Below are 21,840 nucleotides of genomic sequence, written 5' to 3' on the forward strand. Positions count from 1 at the left end.
AATCAAGTCCTGTATGGACTCCAAAAGTGGGCCCGTCCTCGATTCCAAGTACGACTGCTGCTTCACTTTCGTGACCCCCAGGGTACCAGGGTGGTGCATACTCCGCGGCTGGACGGCCGCGTATAAATCAATGCTCGAAGGTGTCCACCTTTGAGTAGCACGCAAACAGCAGCTTGGTTTATGTATAGGTGAGGACGGGGAACCACTCGTAGACGCCACTCCGTACGGGATCTGCCCGACGCGTTTCGAAGCTCCATATGCTTCTCTTCAGGGGCTTTAACGGAAGCGGTGTGCGCAACCGCCGACCCACTTCCCCATTTTATATATAACACACCCACCGATGGGAGGCTCAAATGAGACTGTGCATTCTGGGAAGTGTGGTCCGGGAAGCACACAATCAAGTCCTGTATGTACTCCACAAGTGGGCCCGTCCTCGATTCCAAGGACGACTGCTGCTTCACTTTCGTGACCCCCAGGGTACCGGGGTGGTGCACACTCCGCGGCTGGACAGCCGCGTATAAATCAATGCTCGAAGGTGTCCACCTTTGAGTAGCACGCGAACAGCAGCTTGGTTTATGTATAGGTGAGGACGGGGAACCCCTCGTAGACGCCGCTCCGTACGGGATCTGCCCGACGCGTTTCGAAGCTCCATATGCTTCTCTTCAGGGGCTTTAACGGAAGCGGTGTGCGCAACCGCTGACCCACTTCCCCATTTTATATATAACACACCCACCGATGGAAGGCTCAAATGAGACTGTGCATTCTGGGAAGTGTGGTCCGGGAAGCACACAATCAAGTCCTGTATGGACTCCACAAGTGGGCCCGTCCTCGATTCCAAGTACGACTGCTGCTTCACTTTCGTGACCCCCAGGGTACCGGGGTGGTGCATACTCCGCGGCTGGACGGCCGCGTATAAATCAATGCTCAAAGGTGTCCACCTTTGAGTAGCACGCGAACAGCAGCTTGGTTTATGTATAGGTGAGGACGGGGAACCACTCGTAGACGCCGCTCCGGACAGGATCTGCCCGACACGTTTCGAAGCTCCTTATGCTTCTCTTCAGGGGCTTTAACGGAAGCGGTGTGCGCAACCGCCGACCCACTTCCCCATTTTATATATAACACACCCACCGATGGGAGGCTCAAATGAGACTGTGCATTCTGGAAAGTGTGGTCCGGGAAGCACACAATCAAGTCCTGTATGGACTCCACAAGTGGGCCCGTCTTCGATTCCAAGTACGACTGCTGCTTCACTTTCGTGACCCCCAGGGTACCGGGGTGGTGCATACTCCGCGGCTGGACGAGTGCGTATAAATCAATGCCCGAAGGTGTCCACCTTTGAGTAGCACACGAACAGCAGCTTGGTTTATGTATAGGTGAGGATTGGGAACCACTCGTAGACGCCGCTCCGTACGGGATCTGCCCGACGCGTTTCGAAGCTCCATATGCTTCTCTTCAGGGGCTTTAACGGAAGCGGTGTGCGCAACCGCCGACCCACTTCCCCATTTTATATATAACACACCCACCGATGGGAGGCTCAAATGAGACTGTGCATTCTGGGAAGTGTGGTCCGGGAAGCACACAATCAAGTCCTGTATGGACTCCACAAGTGGGCCCGTCCTCGATTCCAAGTACGACTGCTGCTTCACTTTCGTGACCCCCAGGGTACCGGGGTGGTGCATACTCCGCGGCTGGACGGCCGCGTATAAATCAATGCTCGAAGGTGTCCACCTTTGAGTAGCACGCGAACAGCAGCTTGGTTTATGTATAGGTGAGGACGGGGAACCACTCGTAGATGCCGCTCCGTACGGGATCTGCCCGACGCGTTTCGAAGCTCCATATGCTTCTCTTCAGGGGCTTTAACGGCAGCGGTGTGCGCAACCGCCGACCCACTTCCCCATTTTATATATAACACACCCACCGATGGGAGGCTCAAATGAGACTGTGCATTCTGGGAAGTGTGGTCCGGGAAGCACACAATCAAGTCCTGTATGGACTCCACAAGTGGGCCCGTCCTCGATTCCAAGTACGACTGCTGCTTCACTTTCGTGACCCCCAGGGTACCGGGGTGGTGCATACTCCGCGGCTGGATGGCCGCGTATAAATCAATGCTCGAAGGTGTCCACCTTTGAGTAGCACGTGAACAGCAGCTTGGTTTATGTATAGGTGAGGACGGGGAACCACTCGTAGACGCCGCTCCGTACGGGATCTGCCCGACCTGTTTCGAAGCTCCTTATGCTTCTCTTCAGTGGCTTTAATGGAAGCGGTGTGCGCAACCGCCGACCCACTTCCCCATTTTATATATAACACACCCATCGATGGGAGGCTCAAATGAGACTGTGCATTCTGGGAAGTGTGGTCCGGGAAGCACACAATCAAGTCCTGTATGGACTCCACAAGTGGGCCCGTCCTCGATTCCAAGTACGACTGCTGCTTCACTTTCGTGACCCCCAGGGTACCGGGGTGGTGCATACTCCGCGGCTGGACGGCCGCGTATAAATCAATGCTCGAAGGTGTCCACCTTTGAGTAGCACGCGAACAGCAGCTTGGTTTATGTATAGGTGAGGACGGGGAACCTCTCGTAGACGCCGCTCCGTACGGGATCTGCCCGACGCGTTTCGAAGCTCCATATGCTTCTCTTCAGGGGCTTTAACGGAAGCGGTGTGCGCAACCGCCGACCCACTTCCCCATTTTATATATATCACACCCACCGATGGGAGGCTCAAATGAGACTGTGCATTCTGGGAAGTGTGGTCCGGGAAGCACACAATCAAGTCCTGTATGGACTCCACAAGTGGGCCCGTCCTCGATTCCAAGGACGACTGCTGCTTCACTTTCATGACCCCCAGGGTACCGGGGTGGTGCACACTCCGCGGCTGGACGGCCGGAAATAAATCAATGCTCGAAGGTGTCCACCTTTGAGTAGCACGCGAACAGCAGCTTGGTTTATGTATAGGTGAGGACGGGGAACCACTCGTAGATGCCGCTCCGTACGGGATCTGCCCGACGCGTTTCGAAGCTCCATATGCTTCTCTTCAGGGGCTTTAACGGAAGCGGTGTGCGCAACCGCCGACCCACTTCCCCATTTTATATATAACACACCCACCGATGGGAGGCTCAAATGAGACTGTGCATTCTGGGAAGTGTGGTCCGGGAAGCACACAATCAAGTCCTGTATGGACTCCACAAGTGGGCCCGTCCTCGATTCCAAGTACGACTGCTGCTTCACTTTCGTGACCCCCAGGGTACCGGGGTGGTGCATACTCCGCGGCTGGACGGCCGCGTATAAATCAATGCTCGAAGGTGTCCACCTTTGAGTAGCACGCGAACAGCAGCTTGGTTTATGTATAGGTGAGGACGGGGAACCACTCGTAGACGCCGCTCCGTACGGGATCTGCCCGACCTGTTTCGAAGCTCCTTATGCTTCTCTTCAGTGGCTTTAATGGAAGCGGTGTGCGCAACCGCCGACCCACTTCCCCATTTTATATATAACACACCCATCGATGGGAGGCTCAAATGAGACTGTGCATTCTGGGAAGTGTGGTCCGGGAAGCACACAATCAAGTCCTGTATGGACTCCACAAGTGGGCCCGTCCTCGATTCCAAGTACGACTGCTGCTTCACTTTCGTGACCCCCAGGGTACCGGGGTGGTGCATACTCCGCGGCTGGACGGCCGCGTATAAATCAATGCTCGAAGGTGTCCACCTTTGAGTAGCACGCGAACAGCAGCTTGGTTTATGTATAGGTGAGGACGGGGAACCACTCGTAGACGCCGCTCCGTACGGGATCTGCCCGACGCGTTTCGAAGCTCCATATGCTTCTCTTCAGGGGCTTTAACGGAAGCGGTGTGCGCAACCGCCGACCCACTTCCCCATTTTATATATAACACACCCACCGATGGGAGGCTCAAATGAGACTGTGCATTCTGGGAAGTGTGGTCCGGGAAGCACACAATCAAGTCCTGTATGGACTCCACAAGTGGGCCCGTCCTCGATTCCAAGTATGACTGCTGCTTCACTTTCGTGACCCCCAGGGTACCGGGGTGGTGCATACTCCGCGGCTGGACGGCCGCGTATAAATCAATGCTCGAAGGTGTCCACCTTTGAGTAGCACGCGAACAGCAGCTTGGTTTATGTATAGGTGAGGACGGGGAACCACTCGTAGACGCCGCTCCGTACGGGATCTGCCCGACGCGATTCGAAGCTCCATATGCTTCTCTTCAGGTGCTTTAACGGAAGCGGTGTGCGCAACCGCCGACCCACTTCCTCATTTTATATATAACACACCCACCGATGGGAGGCTCAAATGAGACTGTGCATTCTGGGAAGTGTGGTCTGGGAAGCACAAAATCAAGTCCTGTATGGACTCCACAAGTGGGCCCGTCCTCGATTCCAAGTACGACTGCTGCTTCACTTTCGTGACCCCCAGGGTACCGGGGTGGTGCATACTCCTCGGCTGGACGGCCGCGTATAAATCAATGCTCGAAGGTGTCCACCTTTGAGTAGCACGCGAACAGCAGCTTGGTTTATGTATAGGTGAGGACGGGGAACCACTCGTAGACGCCGCTCCGTACGGGATCTGCCCGACGCGATTCGAAGCTCCATATGCTTCTCTTCAGGTGCTTTAACGGAAGCGGTGTGCGCAACCGCCGACCCACTTCCTCATTTTATATATAACACACCCACCGATGGGAGGCTCAAATGAGACTGTGCATTCTGGGAAGTGTGGTCTGGGAAGCACAAAATCAAGTCCTGTATGGACTCCACAAGTGGGCCCGTCCTCGATTCCAAGTACGACTGCTGCTTCACTTTCGTGACCCCCAGGGTACCGGGGTGGTGCATACTCCTCGGCTGGATGGCCGCGTATAAATCAATGCTCGAAGGTGTCCACCTTTGAGTAGCACGCGAACAGCAGCTTGGTTTATGTATAGGTGAGGACGGGGAACCACTCGTAGACGCCGCTCCGTACGGGATCTGCCCGACGCGTTTCGAAGCTCCATATGCTTCTCTTCAGGGGCTTTAACGGAAGCGGTGTGCGCAACCGCCGACCCACTTCCCCATTTTATATATAACACACCCACCGATGGGAGGCTCAAATGAGACTGTGCATTCTGGGAAGTGTGGTCCGGGAAGCACACAATCAAGTCCTGTATGGACTCCACAAGTGGGTCCGTCCACGATTCCAAGTACGACTGCTGCTTCACTTTCGTGACCCCCAGGGTACCGGGGTGGTGCATACTCCGCGGCTGGACGGCCGCGTATGAATCAATGCTCGAAGGTGTCCACCTTTGAGTAGCACGCAAACAGCATCTTGGTTTATGTATAGGTGAGGACGGGGAACCACTCGTAGACGCCGCTCCGTACGGGATCTGCCCGACGCGTTTCGAAGCTCCATATGCTTCTCTTCAGGGGCTTTAACGGAAGCGGTGTGCGCAACCGCCGACCCACTTCCCCATTTTATATATAACACATCCACTGATGGGAGGCTCAAATGAGACTGTGCATTCTGGGAAGTGTGGTCCGGGAAGCACACAATCAAGTCCTGTATGGACTCCACAAGTGGGCCCGTCCTCGATTCCAAGTACGACTGCTGCTTCACTTTCGTGACCCCCAGGGTACCAGGGTGGTGCATACTCCGCGGCTGGACGGCCGCGTATAAATCAATGCTCGAAGGTGTCCACCTTTGAGTAGCACGCAAACAGCAGCTTGGTTTATGTATAGGTGAGGACGGGGAACCACTCGTAGACGCCACTCCGTACGGGATCTGCCCGACGCGTTTCGAAGCTCCATATGCTTCTCTTCAGGGGCTTTAACGGAAGCGGTGTGCGCAACCGCCGACCCACTTCCCCATTTTATATATAACACACCCACCGATGGGAGGCTCAAATGAGACTGGGCATTCTGGGAAGTGTGGTCCGGGAAGCACACAATCAAGTCCTGTATGTACTCCACAAGTGGGCCCGTCCTCGATTCCAAGGACGACTGCTGCTTCACTTTCGTGACCCCCAGGGTACCGGGGTGGTGCACACTCCGCGGCTGGACAGCCGCGTATAAATCAATGCTCGAAGGTGTCCACCTTTGAGTAGCACGCGAACAGCAGCTTGGTTTATGTATAGGTGAGGACGGGGAACCCCTCGTAGACGCCGCTCCGTACGGGATCTGCCCGACGCGTTTCGAAGCTCCATATGCTTCTCTTCAGGGGCTTTAACGGAAGCGGTGTGAGCAACCGCTGACCCACTTCCCCATTTTATATATAACACACCCACCGATGGAAGGCTCAAATGAGACTGTGCATTCTGGGAAGTGTGGTCCGGGAAGCACACAATCAAGTCCTGTATGGACTCCACAAGTGGGCCCGTCCTCGATTCCAAGTACGACTGCTGCTTCACTTTCGTGACCCCCAGGGTACCGGGGTGGTGCATACTCCGCGGCTGGACGGCCGCGTATAAATCAATGCTCAAAGGTGTCCACCTTTGAGTAGCACGCGAACAGCAGCTTGGTTTATGTATAGGTGAGGACGGGGAACCACTCGTAGACGCCGCTCCGGACAGGATCTGCCCGACACGTTTCGAAGCTCCTTATGCTTCTCTTCAGGGGCTTTAACGGAAGCGGTGTGCGCAACCGCCGACCCACTTCCCCATTTTATATATAACACACCCACCGATGGGAGGCTCAAATGAGACTGTGCATTCTGGAAAGTGTGGTCCGGGAAGCACACAATCAATTCCTGTATGGATTCCACAAGTGGGCCCGTCTTCGATTCCAAGTACGACTGCTGCTTCACTTTCGTGACCCCCAGGGTACCGGGGTGGTGCATACTCCGCGGCTGGACGAGTGCGTATAAATCAATGCTCGAAGGTGTCCACCTTTGAGTAGCACACGAACAGCAGCTTGGTTTATGTATAGGTGAGGATTGGGAACCACTCGTAGACGCCGCTCCGTACGGGATCTGCCCGACGCGTTTCGAAGCTCCATATGCTTCTCTTCAGGGGCTTTAACGGAAGCGGTGTGCGCAACCGCCGACCCACTTCCCCATTTTATATATAACACACCCACCGATGGGAGGCTCAAATGAGACTGTGCATTCTGGGAAGTGTGGTCCGGGAAGCACACAATCAAGTCCTGTATGGACTCCACAAGTGGGCCCGTCCTCGATTCCAAGTACGACTGCTGCTTCACTTTCGTGACCCCCAGGGTACCGGGGTGGTGCATACTCCGCGGCTGGACGGCCGCGTATAAATCAATGCTCGAAGGTGTCCACCTTTGAGTAGCACGCGAACAGCAGCTTGGTTTATGTATAGGTGAGGACGGGGAACCACTCGTAGACGCCGCTCCGTACGGGATCTGCCCGACCTGTTTCGAAGCTCCTTATGCTTCTCTTCAGTGGCTTTAATGGAAGCGGTGTGCGCAACCGCCGACCCACTTCCCCATTTTATATATAACACACCCATCGATGGGAGGCTCAAATGAGACTGTGCATTCTGGGAAGTGTGGTCCGGGAAGCACACAATCAAGTCCTGTATGGACTCCACAAGTGGGCCCGTCCTCGATTCCAAGTACGACTGCTGCTTCACTTTCGTGACCCCCAGGGTACCGGGGTGGTGCATACTCCGCGGCTGGACGGCCGCGTATAAATCAATGCTCGAAGGTGTCCACCTTTGAGTAGCACGCGAACAGCAGCTTGGTTTATGTATAGGTGAGGACGGGGAACCTCTCGTAGACGCCGCTCCGTACGGGATCTGCCCGACGCGTTTCGAAGCTCCATATGCTTCTCTTCATGGGCTTTAACGGAAGCGGTGTGCGCAACCGCCGACCCACTTCCCCATTTTATATATATCACACCCACCGATGGGAGGCTCAAATGAGACTGTGCATTCTGGGAAGTGTGGTCCGGGAAGCACACAATCAAGTCCTGTATGGACTCCACAAGTGGGCCCGTCCTCGATTCCAAGGACGACTGCTGCTTCACTTTCATGACCCCCAGGGTACCGGGGTGGTGCACACTCCGCGGCTGGACGGCCGGAAATAAATCAATGCTCGAAGGTGTCCACCTTTGAGTAGCACGCGAACAGCAGCTTGGTTTATGTATAGGTGAGGACGGGGAACCACTCGTAGATGCCGCTCCGTACGGGATCTGCCCGACGCGTTTCGAAGCTCCATATGCTTCTCTTCAGGGGCTTTAACGGAAGCGGTGTGCGCAACCGCCGACCCACTTCCCCATTTTATATATAACACACCCACCGATGGGAGGCTCAAATGAGACTGTGCATTCTGGGAAGTGTGGTCCGGGAAGCACACAATCAAGTCCTGTATGGACTCCACAAGTGGGCCCGTCCTCGATTCCAAGTACGACTGCTGCTTCACTTTCGTGACCCCCAGGGTACCGGGGTGGTGCATACTCCGCGGCTGGACGGCCGCGTATAAATCAATGCTCGAAGGTGTCCACCTTTGAGTAGCACGCGAACAGCAGCTTGGTTTATGTATAGGTGAGGACGGGGAACCACTCGTAGACGCCGCTCCGTACGGGATCTGCCCGACCTGTTTCGAAGCTCCTTATGCTTCTCTTCAGTGGCTTTAATGGAAGCGGTGTGCGCAACCGCCGACCCACTTCCCCATTTTATATATAACACACCCATCGATGGGAGGCTCAAATGAGACTGTGCATTCTGGGAAGTGTGGTCCGGGAAGCACACAATCAAGTCCTGTATGGACTCCACAAGTGGGCCCGTCCTCGATTCCAAGTACGACTGCTGCTTCACTTTCGTGACCCCCAGGGTACCGGGGTGGTGCATACTCCGCGGCTGGACGGCCGCGTATAAATCAATGCTCGAAGGTGTCCACCTTTGAGTAGCACGCGAACAGCAGCTTGGTTTATGTATAGGTGAGGACGGGGAACCACTCGTAGACGCCGCTCCGTACGGGATCTGCCCGACGCGTTTCGAAGCTCCATATGCTTCTCTTCAGGGGCTTTAACGGAAGCGGTGTGCGCAACCGCCGACCCACTTCCCCATTTTATATATAACACACCCACCGATGGGAGGCTCAAATGAGACTGTGCATTCTGGGAAGTGTGGTCCGGGAAGCACACAATCAAGTCCTGTATGGACTCCACAAGTGGGCCCGTCCTCGATTCCAAGTATGACTGCTGCTTCACTTTCGTGACCCCCAGGGTACCGGGGTGGTGCATACTCCGCGGCTGGACGGCCGCGTATAAATCAATGCTCGAAGGTGTCCACCTTTGAGTAGCACGCGAACAGCAGCTTGGTTTATGTATAGGTGAGGACGGGGAACCACTCGTAGACGCCGCTCCGTACGGGATCTGCCCGACGCGATTCGAAGCTCCATATGCTTCTCTTCAGGTGCTTTAACGGAAGCGGTGTGCGCAACCGCCGACCCACTTCCTCATTTTATATATAACACACCCACCGATGGGAGGCTCAAATGAGACTGTGCATTCTGGGAAGTGTGGTCTGGGAAGCACAAAATCAAGTCCTGTATGGACTCCACAAGTGGGCCCGTCCTCGATTCCAAGTACGACTGCTGCTTCACTTTCGTGACCCCCAGGGTACCGGGGTGGTGCATACTCCTCGGCTGGACGGCCGCGTATAAATCAATGCTCGAAGGTGTCCACCTTTGAGTAGCACGCGAACAGCAGCTTGGTTTATGTATAGGTGAGGACGGGGAACCACTCGTAGACGCCGCTCCGTACGGGATCTGCCCGACGCGTTTCGAAGCTCCATATGCTTCTCTTCAGGGGCTTTAATGGAAGCGGTGTGCGCAACCGCCGACCCACTTCCCCATTTTATATATAACACACCCACCGATGGGAGGCTCAAATGAGACTGTGCATTCTGGGAAGTGTGGTCCGGGAAGCACACAATCAAGTCCTGTATGGACTCCACAAGTGGGCCCGTCCTCGATTCCAAGTACGACTGCTGCTTCACTTTCGTGACCCCCAGGGTACCGGGGTGGTGCATACTCCGCGGCTGGACGGCTGCGTATAAATCAATGCTCGAAGGTGTCCACCTTTGAGTAGCACGCGAACAGCAGCTTGGTTTATGTATAGGTGAGGACGGGGAACCACTCGTAGACGCCGCTCCGTACGGGATCTGCCCGACGCGTTTCGAAGCTCCATATGCTTCTCTTCAGGGGCTTTAACGGAAGCGGTGTGCGCAACCGCCGACCCACTTCCCCATTTTATATATAACACACCCACCGATGGGAGGCTCAAATGAGACTGTGCATTCTGGGAAGTGTGGTCCGGGAAGCACACAATCAAGTCCTGTATGGACTCCACAAGTGGGCCCGTCCTCGATTCCAAGTATGACTGCTGCTTCACTTTCGTGACCCCCAGGGTACCGGGGTGGTGCATACTCCGCGGCTGGACGGCCGCGTATAAATCAATGCTCGAAGGTGTCCACCTTTGAGTAGCACACGAACAGCAGCTTGGTTTATGTATAGGTGAGGACGGGGAACCACTCGTAGACGCCGCTCCGTACGGGATCTGCCCGACGCGATTCGAAGCTCCATATGCTTCTCTTCAGGTGCTTTAACGGAAGCGGTGTGCGCAACCGCCGACCCACTTCCTCATTTTATATATAACACACCCACCGATGGGAGGCTCAAATGAGACTGTGCATTCTGGGAAGTGTGGTCTGGGAAGCACAAAATCAAGTCCTGTATGGACTCCACAAGTGGGCCCGTCCTCGATTCCAAGTACGACTGCTGCTTCACTTTCGTGACCCCCAGGGTACCGGGGTGGTGCATACTCCGCGGCTGGACGGCCGCGTATAAATCAATGCTCGAAGGTGTCCACCTTTGAGTAGCACGCGAACAGCAGCTTGGTTTATGTATAGGTGAGGACGGGGAACCACTCGTAGACGCCGCTCCGTACGGGATCTGCCCGACGCGTTTCGAAGCTCCATATGCTTCTCTTCAGGGGCTTTAACGGAAGCGGTGTGCGCAACCGCCGACCCACTTCCCCATTTTATATATAACACACCCACCGATGGGAGGCTCAAATGAGACTGTGCATTCTGGGAAGTGTGGTCCGGGAAGCACACAATCAAGTCCTGTATGGACTCCACAAGTGGGTCCGTCCACGATTCCAAGTACGACTGCTGCTTCACTTTCGTGACCCCCAGGGTACCGGGGTGGTGCATACTCCGCGGCTGGACGGCCGCGTATAAATCAATGCTCGAAGGTGTCCACCTTTGAGTAGCACGCGAACAGCATCTTGGTTTATGTATAGGTGAGGACGGGGAACCACTCGTAGACGCCGCTCCGTACGGGATCTGCCCGACGCGTTTCGAAGCTCCATATGCTTCTCTTCAGGGGCTTTAACGGAAGCGGTGTGCGCAACCGCCGACCCACTTCCCCATTTTATATATATCACACCCACCGATGGGAGGCTCAAATGAGACTGTGCATTCTGGGAAGTGTGGTCCGGGAAGCACACAATCAAGTCCTGTATGGACTCCACAAGTGGGCCCGTCCTCGATTCCAAGGACGACTGCTGCTTCACTTTCATGACCCCCAGGGTACCGGGGTGGTGCACACTCCGCGGCTGGACGGCCGGAAATAAATCAATGCTCGAAGGTGTCCACCTTTGAGTAGCACGCGAACAGCAGCTTGGTTTATGTATAGGTGAGGACGGGGAACCACTCGTAGACGCCGCTCCGTACGGGATCTGCCCGACGCATTTCGAAGCTCCATATGCTTCTCTTCAGGGGCTTTAACGGAAGCGGTGTGCGCAACCGCCGACCCACTTCCCCATTTTATATATAACACACCCACCGATGGGAGGCTCAAATGAGACTGTGCATTCTGGGAAGTGTGGTCCGGGAAGCACACAATCAAGTCCTGTATGGACTCCACAAGTGGGCCCGTCCTCGATTCCAAGTACGACTGCTGCTTCACTTTCGTGACCCCCAGGGTACCGGGGTGGTGCATACTCCGCGGCTGGACGGCCGCGTATAAATCAATGCTCGAAGGTGTCCACCTTTGAGTAGCACGCGAACAGCAGCTTGGTTTATGTATAGGTGAGGACGGGGAACCACTCGTAGACGCCGCTCCGTACGGGATCTGCCCGACGCGATTCGAAGCTCCATATGCTTCTCTTCAGGTGCTTTAACGGAAGCGGTGTGCGCAACCGCCGAACCACTTCCTCATTTTATATATAACACACCCACCGATGGGAGGCTCAAATGAGACTGTGCATTCTGGGAAGTGTGGTCTGGGAAGCACAAAATCAAGTCCTGTATGGACTCCACAAGTGGGCCCGTCCTCGATTCCAAGTACGACTGCTGCTTCACTTTCGTGACCCCCAGGGTACCGGGGTGGTGCATACTCCTCGGCTGGACGGCCGCGTATAAATCAATGCTCGAAGGTGTCCACCTTTGAGTAGCACGCGAACAGCAGCTTGGTTTATGTATAGGTGAGGACGGGGAACCACTCGTAGACGCCGCTCCGTACGGGATCTGCCCGACGCGTTTCGAAGCTCCATATGCTTCTCTTCAGGGGCTTTAACGGAAGCGGTGTGCGCAACCGCCGACCCACTTCCCCATTTTATATATAACACACCCACCGATGGGAGGCTCAAATGAGACTGTGCATTCTGGGAAGTGTGGTCCGGGAAGCACACAATCAAGTCCTGTATGGACTCCACAAGTGGGTCCGTCCACGATTCCAAGTACGACTGCTGCTTCACTTTCGTGACCCCCAGGGTACCGGGGTGGTGCATACTCCGCGGCTGGACGGCCACGTATAAATCAATGCTCGAAGGTGTCCACCTTTGAGTAGCACGCGAACAGCATCTTGGTTTATGTATAGGTGAGGACGGGGAACCACTCGTAGACGCCGCTCCGTACGGGATCTGCCCGACGCGTTTCGAAGCTCCATATGCTTCTCTTCAGGGGCTTTAACGGAAGCGGTGTGCGCAACCACCGACCCACTTCCCCATTTTATATATAACACATCCACTGATGGGAGGCTCAAATGAGACTGTGCATTCTGGGAAGTGTGGTCCGGGAAGCACACAATCAAGTCCTGTATGGACTCCACAAGTGGGCCCGTCCTCGATTCCAAGTACGACTGCTGCTTCACTTTCGTGACCCCCAGGGTACCAGGGTGGTGCATACTCCGCGGCTGGACGGCCGCGTATAAATCAATGCTCGAAGGTGTCCACCTTTGAGTAGCACGCAAACAGCAGCTTGGTTTATGTATAGGTGAGGACGGGGAACCACTCGTAGACGCCACTCCGTACGGGATCTGCCCGACGCGTTTCGAAGCTCCATATGCTTCTCTTCAGGGGCTTTAACGGAAGCGGTGTGCGCAACCGCCGACCCACTTCCCCATTTTATATATAACACACCCACCGATGGGAGGCTCAAATGAGACTGTGCATTCTGGGAAGTGTGGTCCGGGAAGCACACAATCAAGTCCTGTATGTACTCCACAAGTGGGCCCGTCCTCGATTCCAAGGACGACTGCTGCTTCACTTTCGTGACCCCCAGGGCACCGGGGTGGTGCACACTCCGCGGCTGGACAGCCGCGTATAAATCAATGCTCGAAGGTGTCCACCTTTGAGTAGCACGCGAACAGCAGCTTGGTTTATGTATAGGTGAGGACGGGGAACCCCTCGTAGACGCCGCTCCGTACGGGATCTGCCCGACGCGTTTCGAAGCTCCATATGCTTCTCTTCAGGGGCTTTAACGGAAGCGGTGTGCGCAACCGCTGACCCACTTCCCCATTTTATATATAACACACCCACCGATGGAAGGCTCAAATGAGACTGTGCATTCTGGGAAGTGTGGTCCGGGAAGCACACAATCAAGTCCTGTATGGACTCCACAAGTGGGCCCGTCCTCGATTCCAAGTACGACTGCTGCTTCACTTTCGTGACCCCCAGGGTACCGGGGTGGTGCATACTCCGCGGCTGGACGGCCGCGTATAAATCAATGCTCGAAGGTGTCCACCTTTGAGTAGCACGCGAACAGCAGCTTGGTTTATGTATAGGTGAGGACGGGGAACCACTCGTAGACGCCGCTCCGTACGGGATCTGCCCGACGCGTTTCGAAGCTCCATATGCTTCTCTTCAGGGGCTTTAACGGAAGCGGTGTGCGCAACCGCCGACCCACTTCCCCATTTTATATATAACACACCCACCGATGGGAGGCTCAAATGAGACTGTGCATTCTGGGAAGTGTGGTCCGGGAAGCACACAATCAAGTCCTGTATGGACTCCACAAGTGGGCCCGTCCTCGATTCCAAGTATGACTGCTGCTTCACTTTCGTGACCCCCAGGGTACCGGGGTGGTGCATACTCCGCGGCTGGATGGCCACGTATAAATCAATGCTCGAAGGTGTCCACCTTTGAGTAGCACGCGAACAGCAGCTTGGTTTATGTATAGGTGAGGACGGGGAACCACTCGTAGACGCCGCTCCGTACGGGATCTGCCCGACGCGTTTCGAAGCTCCATATGCTTCTCTTCAGGGGCTTTAACGGAAGCGGTGTGCGCAACCGCCGACCCACTTCCCCATTTTATATATAACACACCCACCGATGGGAGGCTCAAATGAGACTGTGCATTCTGGAAAGTGTGGTCCGGGAAGCACACAATCAAGTCCTGTATGGACTCCACAAGTGGGCCCGTCTTCGATTCCAAGTACGACTGCTGCTTCACTTTCGTGACCCCCAGGGTACCGGGGTGGTGCATACTCCGCGGCTGGACGAGTGCGTATAAATCAATGCTCGAAGGTGTCCACCTTTGAGTAGCACACGAACAGCAGCTTGGTTTATGTATAGGTGAGGATTGGGAACCACTCGTAGACGCCGCTCCGTACGGGATCTGCCCGACGCGTTTCGAAGCTCCATATGCTTCTCTTCAGGGGCTTTAACGGAAGCGGTGTGCGCAACCGCCGACCCACTTCCCCATTTTATATATAACACACCCACCGATGGGAGGCTCAAATGAGACTGTGCATTCTGGGAAGTGTGGTCCGGGAAGCACACAATCAAGTCCTGTATGGACTCCACAAGTGGGCCCGTCCTCGATTCCAAGTACGACTGCTGCTTCACTTTCGTGACCCCCAGGGTACCGGGGTGGTGCATACTCGGCGGCTGGACGGCCGCGTATAAATCAATGCTCGAAGGTGTCCACCTTTGAGTAGCACGCGAACAGCAGCTTGGTTTATGTATAGGTGAGGACGGGGAACCACTCGTAGACGCCGCTCCGTACGGGATCTGCCCGACCTGTTTCGAAGCTCCTTATGCTTCTCTTCAGTGGCTTTAATGGAAGCGGTGTGCGCAACCGCCGACCCACTTCCCCATTTTATATATAACACACCCATCGATGGGAGGCTCAAATGAGACTGTGCATTCTGGGAAGTGTGGTCCGGGAAGCACACAATCAAGTCCTGTATGGACTCCACAAGTGGGCCCGTCCTCGATTCCAAGTACGACTGCTGCTTCACTTTCGTGACCCCCAGGGTACCGGGGTGGTGCATACTCCGCGGCTGGACGGCCGCGTATAAATCAATGCTCGAAGGTGTCCACCTTTGAGTAGCACGCGAACAGCAGCTTGGTTTATGTATAGGTGAGGACGGGGAACCACTCGTAGACGCCGCTCCGTACGGGATCTGCCCGACGCGTTTCGAAGCTCCATATGCTTCTCTTCAGGGGCTTTAACGGAAGCGGTGTGCGCAACCGCCGACCCACTTCCCCATTTTATATATATCACACCCACCGATGGGAGGCTCAAATGAGACTGTGCATTCTGGGAAGTGTGGTCCGGGAAGCACACAATCAAGTCCTGTATGGACTCCACAAGTGGGCCCGTCCTCGATTCCAAGGATGACTGCTGCTTCACTTTCGTGACCCCCAGGGTACCGGGGTGGTGCACACTCCGCGGCTGGACGGCCGTAAATAAATCAATGCTCGAAGGTGTCCACCTTTGAGTAGCACGCGAACAGCAGCTTGGTTTATGTATAGGTGAGGACGGGGAACCACTCGTAGACGCCGCTCCGTAAGGGATCTGCCCGACGCGTTTCGAAGCTCCATATGCTTCTCTTCAGGGGCTTTAACGGAAGCGGTGTGCGCAACCGCCGACCCACTTCCCCATTTTATATATAACACACCCACCGATGGGAGGCTCAAATGAGACTGTGCATTCTGGGAAGTGTGGTCCGGGAAGCACACAATCAAGTCCTGTATGGACTCCACAAGTGGGCCCGTCCTCGATTCCAAGTACGACTGCTGCTTCACTTTCGTGACCCCCAGGGTACCGGGGTGGTGCATACTCCGCGGCTGGACGGCCGCGTATAAATCAATGCTCGAAGGTGTCCACCTTTGAGTAGCACGCGAACAGCAGCTTGGTTTATGTATAGGTGAGGACGGGGAACCACTCGTAGACGCCGCTCCGTACGGGATCTGCCCGACGCAGTTCGAAGCTCCATATGCTTCTCTTCAGGGGCTTTAACGGAAGCGGTGTGCGCAACCGCCGACCCACTTCCCCATTTTATATATAACACACCCACCGATGGGAGGCTCAAATGAGACTGTGCATTCTGGGAAGTGTGGTCCGGGAAGCACACAATCAAGTCCTGTATGGACTCCACAAGTGGGCCCGTCCTCGATTCCAAGTATGACTGCTGCTTCACTATCGTGACCCCCAGGGTACCGGGGTGGTGCATGCTCCGCGGCTGGACGGCCGCGTATAAATCAATGCTCGAAGGTGTCCACCTTTGAGTAGCACGCGAACAGCAGCTTGGTTTATGTATAGGTGAGGACGGGGAACCACTCGTAGACGCCTCTCCGTACGGGATCTGCCCGACGCGATTCGAAGCTCCATATGCTTCTCTTCAGGTGCTTTAACGGAAGCGGTGTGCGCAACCGCCGACCCACTTCCTCATTTTATATATAACACACCCACCGATGGGAGGCTCAAATGAGACTGTGCATTCTGGGAAGTGTGGTCTGGGAAGCACAAAATCAAGTCCTGTATGGACTCCACAAGTGGGCCCGTCCTCGATTCCAAGTACGACTGCTGCTTCACTTTCGTGACCCCCAGGGTACCGAGGTGGTGCATACTCCTCGGCTGGACGGCCGCGTATAAATCAATGCTCGAAGGTGTCCACCTTTGAGTAGCACGCGAACAGCAGCTTGGTTTATGTATAGGTGAGGACGGGGAACCACTCGTAGACGCCGCTCCGTACGGGATCTGCCCGACGCGTTTCGAAGCTCCATATGCTTCTCTACAGGGGCTTTAACGGAAGCGGTGTGCGCAACCGCCGACCCACTTCCCCATTTTATATATAACACACCCACCGATGGGAGGCTCAAATGAGACTGTGCATTCTGGGAAGTGTGGTCCGGGAAGCACACAATCAAGTCCTGTATGGACTCCACAAGTGGGCCCGTCCTCGATTCCAAGTACGACTGCTGCTTCACTTTCGTGACCCCCAGGGTACCAGGGTGGTGCATACTCCGCGGCTGGACGGCCGCGTATAACTCAATGCTCGAAGGTGTCCACCTTTGAGTAGCACGCAAACAGCAGCTTGGTTTATGTATAGGTGAGGACGGGGAACCACTCGTAGACGCCACTCCGTACGGGATCTGCCCGACGCGTTTCGAAGCTCCATATGCTTCTCTTCAGGGGCTTTAACGGAAGCGGTGTGCGCAACCGCCGACCCACTTCCCCATTTTATATATAACACACCCACCGATGGGAGGCTCAAATGAGACTGTGCATTCTGGGAAGTGTGGTCCGGGAAGCACACAATCAAGTCCTGTATGTACTCCACAAGTGGGCCCGTCCTCGATTCCAAGGACGACTGCTGCTTCACTTTCGTGACCCCCAGGGTACCGGGGTGGTGCACACTCCGCGGCTGGACAGCCGCGTATAAATCAATGCTCGAAGGTGTCCACCTTTGAGTAGCACGCGAACAGCAGCTTGGTTTATGTATAGGTGAGGACGGGGAACCCCTCGTAGACGCCGCTCCGTACGGGATCTGCCCGACGCGTTTCGAAGCTCCATATGCTTCTCTTCAGGGGCTTTAACTGAAGCGGTGTGCGCAACCGCTGACCCACTTCCCCATTTTATATATAACACACCCACCGATGGAAGGCTCAAATGAGACTGTGCATTCTGGGAAGTGTGGTCCGGGAAGCACACAATCAAGTCCTGTATGGACTCCACAAGTGGGCCCGTCCTCGATTCCAAGTACGACTGCTGCTTCACTTTCGTGACCCCCAGGGTACCGGAGTGGTGCATACTCCGCGGCTGGACGGCCGCGTATAAATCAATGCTCGAAGGTGTCCACCTTTGAGTAGCACACGAACAGCAGCTTGGTTTATGTATAGGTGAGGACGGGGAACCACTCGTAGACGCCGCTCCGTACGGGATCTGCCCGACGCGTTTCGAAGCTCCATATGCTTCTCTTCAGGGGCTTAAACGGAAGCGGTGTGCGCAACCGCCGACCCACTTCCCCATTTTATATATAACACACCCACCGATGGGAGGCTCAAATGAGACTGTGCATTCTGGGAAGTGTGGTCCGGGAAGCACACAATCAAGTCCTGTATGGACTCCACAAGTGGGCCCGTCCTCGATTCCAAGTATGACTGCTGCTTCACTTTCGTGACCCCCAGGGTACCGGGGTGGTGCATACTCCGCGGCTGGATGGCCACGTATAAATCAATGCTCGAAGGTGTCCACCTTTGAGTAGCACGCGAACAGCAGCTTGGTTTATGTATAGGTGAGGACGGGGAACCACTCGTAGACGCCGCTCCGGACGGGATCAGCCCGACACGTTTCAAAGCTCCTTATGCTTCTCTTCAGGGGCTTTAACGGAAGCGGTGTGCGCAACCGCCGACCCACTTCCCCATTTTATATATAACACACCCACCGATGGGAGGCTCAAATGAGACTGTGCATTCTGGAAAGTGTGGTCCGGGAAGCACACAATCAAGTCCTGTATGGACTCCACAAGTGGGCCCGTCTTCGATTCCAAGTACGACTGCTGCTTCACTTTCGTGACCCCCAGGGTACCGGGGTGGTGCATACTCCGCGGCTGGACGAGTGCGTATCAATCAATGCTCGAAGGTGTCCACCTTTGAGTAGCACACGAACAGCAGCTTGGTTTATGTATAGGTGAGGATTGGGAACCACTCGTAGACGCCGCTCCGTACGGGATCTGCCCGACGCGTTTCGAAGCTCCATATGCTTCTCTTCAGGGGCTTTAACGGAAGCGGTGTGCGCAACCGCCGACCCACTTCCCCATTTTATATATAACACACCCACCGATGGGAGGCTCAAATGAGACTGTGCATTCTGGGAAGTGTGGTCCGGGAAGCACACAATCAAGTCCTGTATGGACTCCACAAGTGGGCCCGTCCTCGATTCCAAGTACGACTGCTGCTTCACTTTCGTGACCCCCAGGGTACCGGGGTGGTGCATACTCCGCGGCTGGACGGCCGCGTATAAATCAATGCTCGAAGGTGTCCACCTTTGAGTAGCACGCGAACAGCAGCTTGGTTTATGTATAGGTGAGGACGGGCAACCACTCGTAGACGCCGCTCCGTACGGGATCTGCCCGCTGCATTTCGAAGCTCCATATGCTTCTCTTCAGGGGCTTTAACGGAAGCGGTGTGCGCAACCGCCGACCCACTTCCCCATTTTATATATAACACACCCACCGATGGGAGGCTCAAATGAGACTGTGCATTCTGGGAAGTGTGGTCCGGGAAGCACACAATCAAGTCCTGTATGGACTCCACAAGTGGGCCCGTCCTCGATTCCAAGTACGACTGCTGCTTCACTTTCGTGACCCCCAGGGTACCGGGGTGGTGCATACTCCGCGGCTGGACGGCCGCGTATAAATCAATGCTCGAAGGTGTCCACCTTTGAGTAGCACGCGAACAGCAGCTTGGTTTATGTATAGGTGAGGACGGGGAACCACTCGTAGACGCCGCTCCGTACGGGATCTGCCCGACCTGTTTCGAAGCTCCTTATGCTTCTCTTCAGTGGCTTTAATGGAAGCGGTGTGCGCAACCGCCGACCCACTTCCCCATTTTATATATAACACACCCATCGATGGGAGGCTCAAATGAGACTGTGCATTCTGGGAAGTGTGGTCCGGGAAGCACACAATCAAGTCCTGTATGGACTCCACAAGTGGGCCCGTCCTCGATTCCAAGTACGACTGCTGCTTCACTTTCGTGACCCCCAGGGTACCGGGGTGGTGCATACTCCGCGGCTGGACGGCCGCGTATAAATCAATGCTCGAAGGTGTCCACCTTTGAGTAGCACGCGAACAGCAGCTTGGTTTATGTATAGGTGAGGACGGGGAACCACTCGTAGACGCCGCTCCGTACGGGATCTGCCCGACGCGTTTCGAAGCTCCATATGCTACTCTTCAGGGGCTTTAACGGAAGCGGTGTGCGCAACCGCCGACCCACTTCCCCATTTTATATATATCACACCCACCGATGGGAGGCTCAAATGAGATTGTGCATTCTGGGAAGTGTGGTCCGGGAAGCACACAATCAAGTCCTGTATGGACTCCACAAGTGGGCCCGTCCTCGATTCCAAGGACGACTGCTGCTTCACTTTCGTGACCCCCAGGGTACAGGGGTGGTGCACACTCCGCGGCTGGACGGCCGTAAATAAATCAATGCTCGAAGGTGTCCACCTTTGAGTAGCACGCGAACAGCAGCTTGGTTTATGTATAGGTGAGGACGGGGAACCACTCGCAGACGCCGCTCCGTACGGGATCTGCCCGACGCGTTTCGAAGCTCCATATGCTTCTCTTCAGGGGCTTTAACGGAAGCGGTGTGCGCAACCGCCGACCCACTTCCCCATTTTATATATAACACACCCACCGATGGGAGGCTCAAATGAGACTGTGCATTCTGGGAAGTGTGGTCCGGGAAGCACACAATCAAGTCCTGTATGGACTCCTTAAGTGGGCCTGTCCTCGATTCCAAGTACGACTGCTGCTTCACTTTCGTGACCCCCAGGGTCCCGGGGTGGTGCATACTCCGCGGCTGGACGGCCGCGTATAAATCAATGCTCGAAGGTGTGCACCTTTGAGTAGCACGCGAACAGCAGCTTGGTTTATGTATAGGTGAGGACGGGGAACCACTCGTAGACGCCGCTCCGTACGGGATCTGCCCGACGCAGTTCGAAGCTCCATATGCTTCTCTTCAGGGGCTTTAACGGAAGCGGTGTGCGCAACCGCCGACCCACTTCCCCATTTTATATATAACACACCCACCGATGGGAGGCTCAAATGAGACTGTGCATTCTGGGAAGTGTGGTCCGGGAAGCACACAATCAAGTCCTGTATGGACTCCACAAGTGGGCCCGTCCTCGATTCCAAGTACGACTGCTGCTTCACTTTCGTGACCCCCAGGGTACCAGGGTGGTGCATACTCCGCGGCTGGACGGCCGCGTATAACTCAATGCTCGAAGGTGTCCACCTTTGAGTAGCACGCAAACAGCAGCTTGGTTTATGTATAGGTGAGGACGGGGAACCACTCGTAGACGCCACTCCGTACGGGATCTGCCCGACGCGTTTCGAAGCTCCATATGCTTCTCTTCAGGGGCTTTAACGGAAGCGGTGTGCGCAACCGCCGACCCACTTCCCCATTTTATATATAACACACCCACCGATGGGAGGCTCAAATGAGACTGTGCATTCTGGGAAGTGTGGTCCGGGAAGCACACAATCAAGTCCTGTATGTACTCCACAAGTGGGCCCGTCCTCGATTCCAAGGACGACTGCTGCTTCACTTTCGTGACCCCCAGGGTACCGGGGTGGTGCACACTCCGCGGCTGGACA

The sequence above is a fragment of the Lissotriton helveticus genome, chromosome 2_1, assembly GCF_964261635.1.
Source record: "Lissotriton helveticus chromosome 2_1, aLisHel1.1, whole genome shotgun sequence".
Classification (NCBI taxonomy): domain Eukaryota; kingdom Metazoa; phylum Chordata; class Amphibia; order Caudata; family Salamandridae; genus Lissotriton; species Lissotriton helveticus.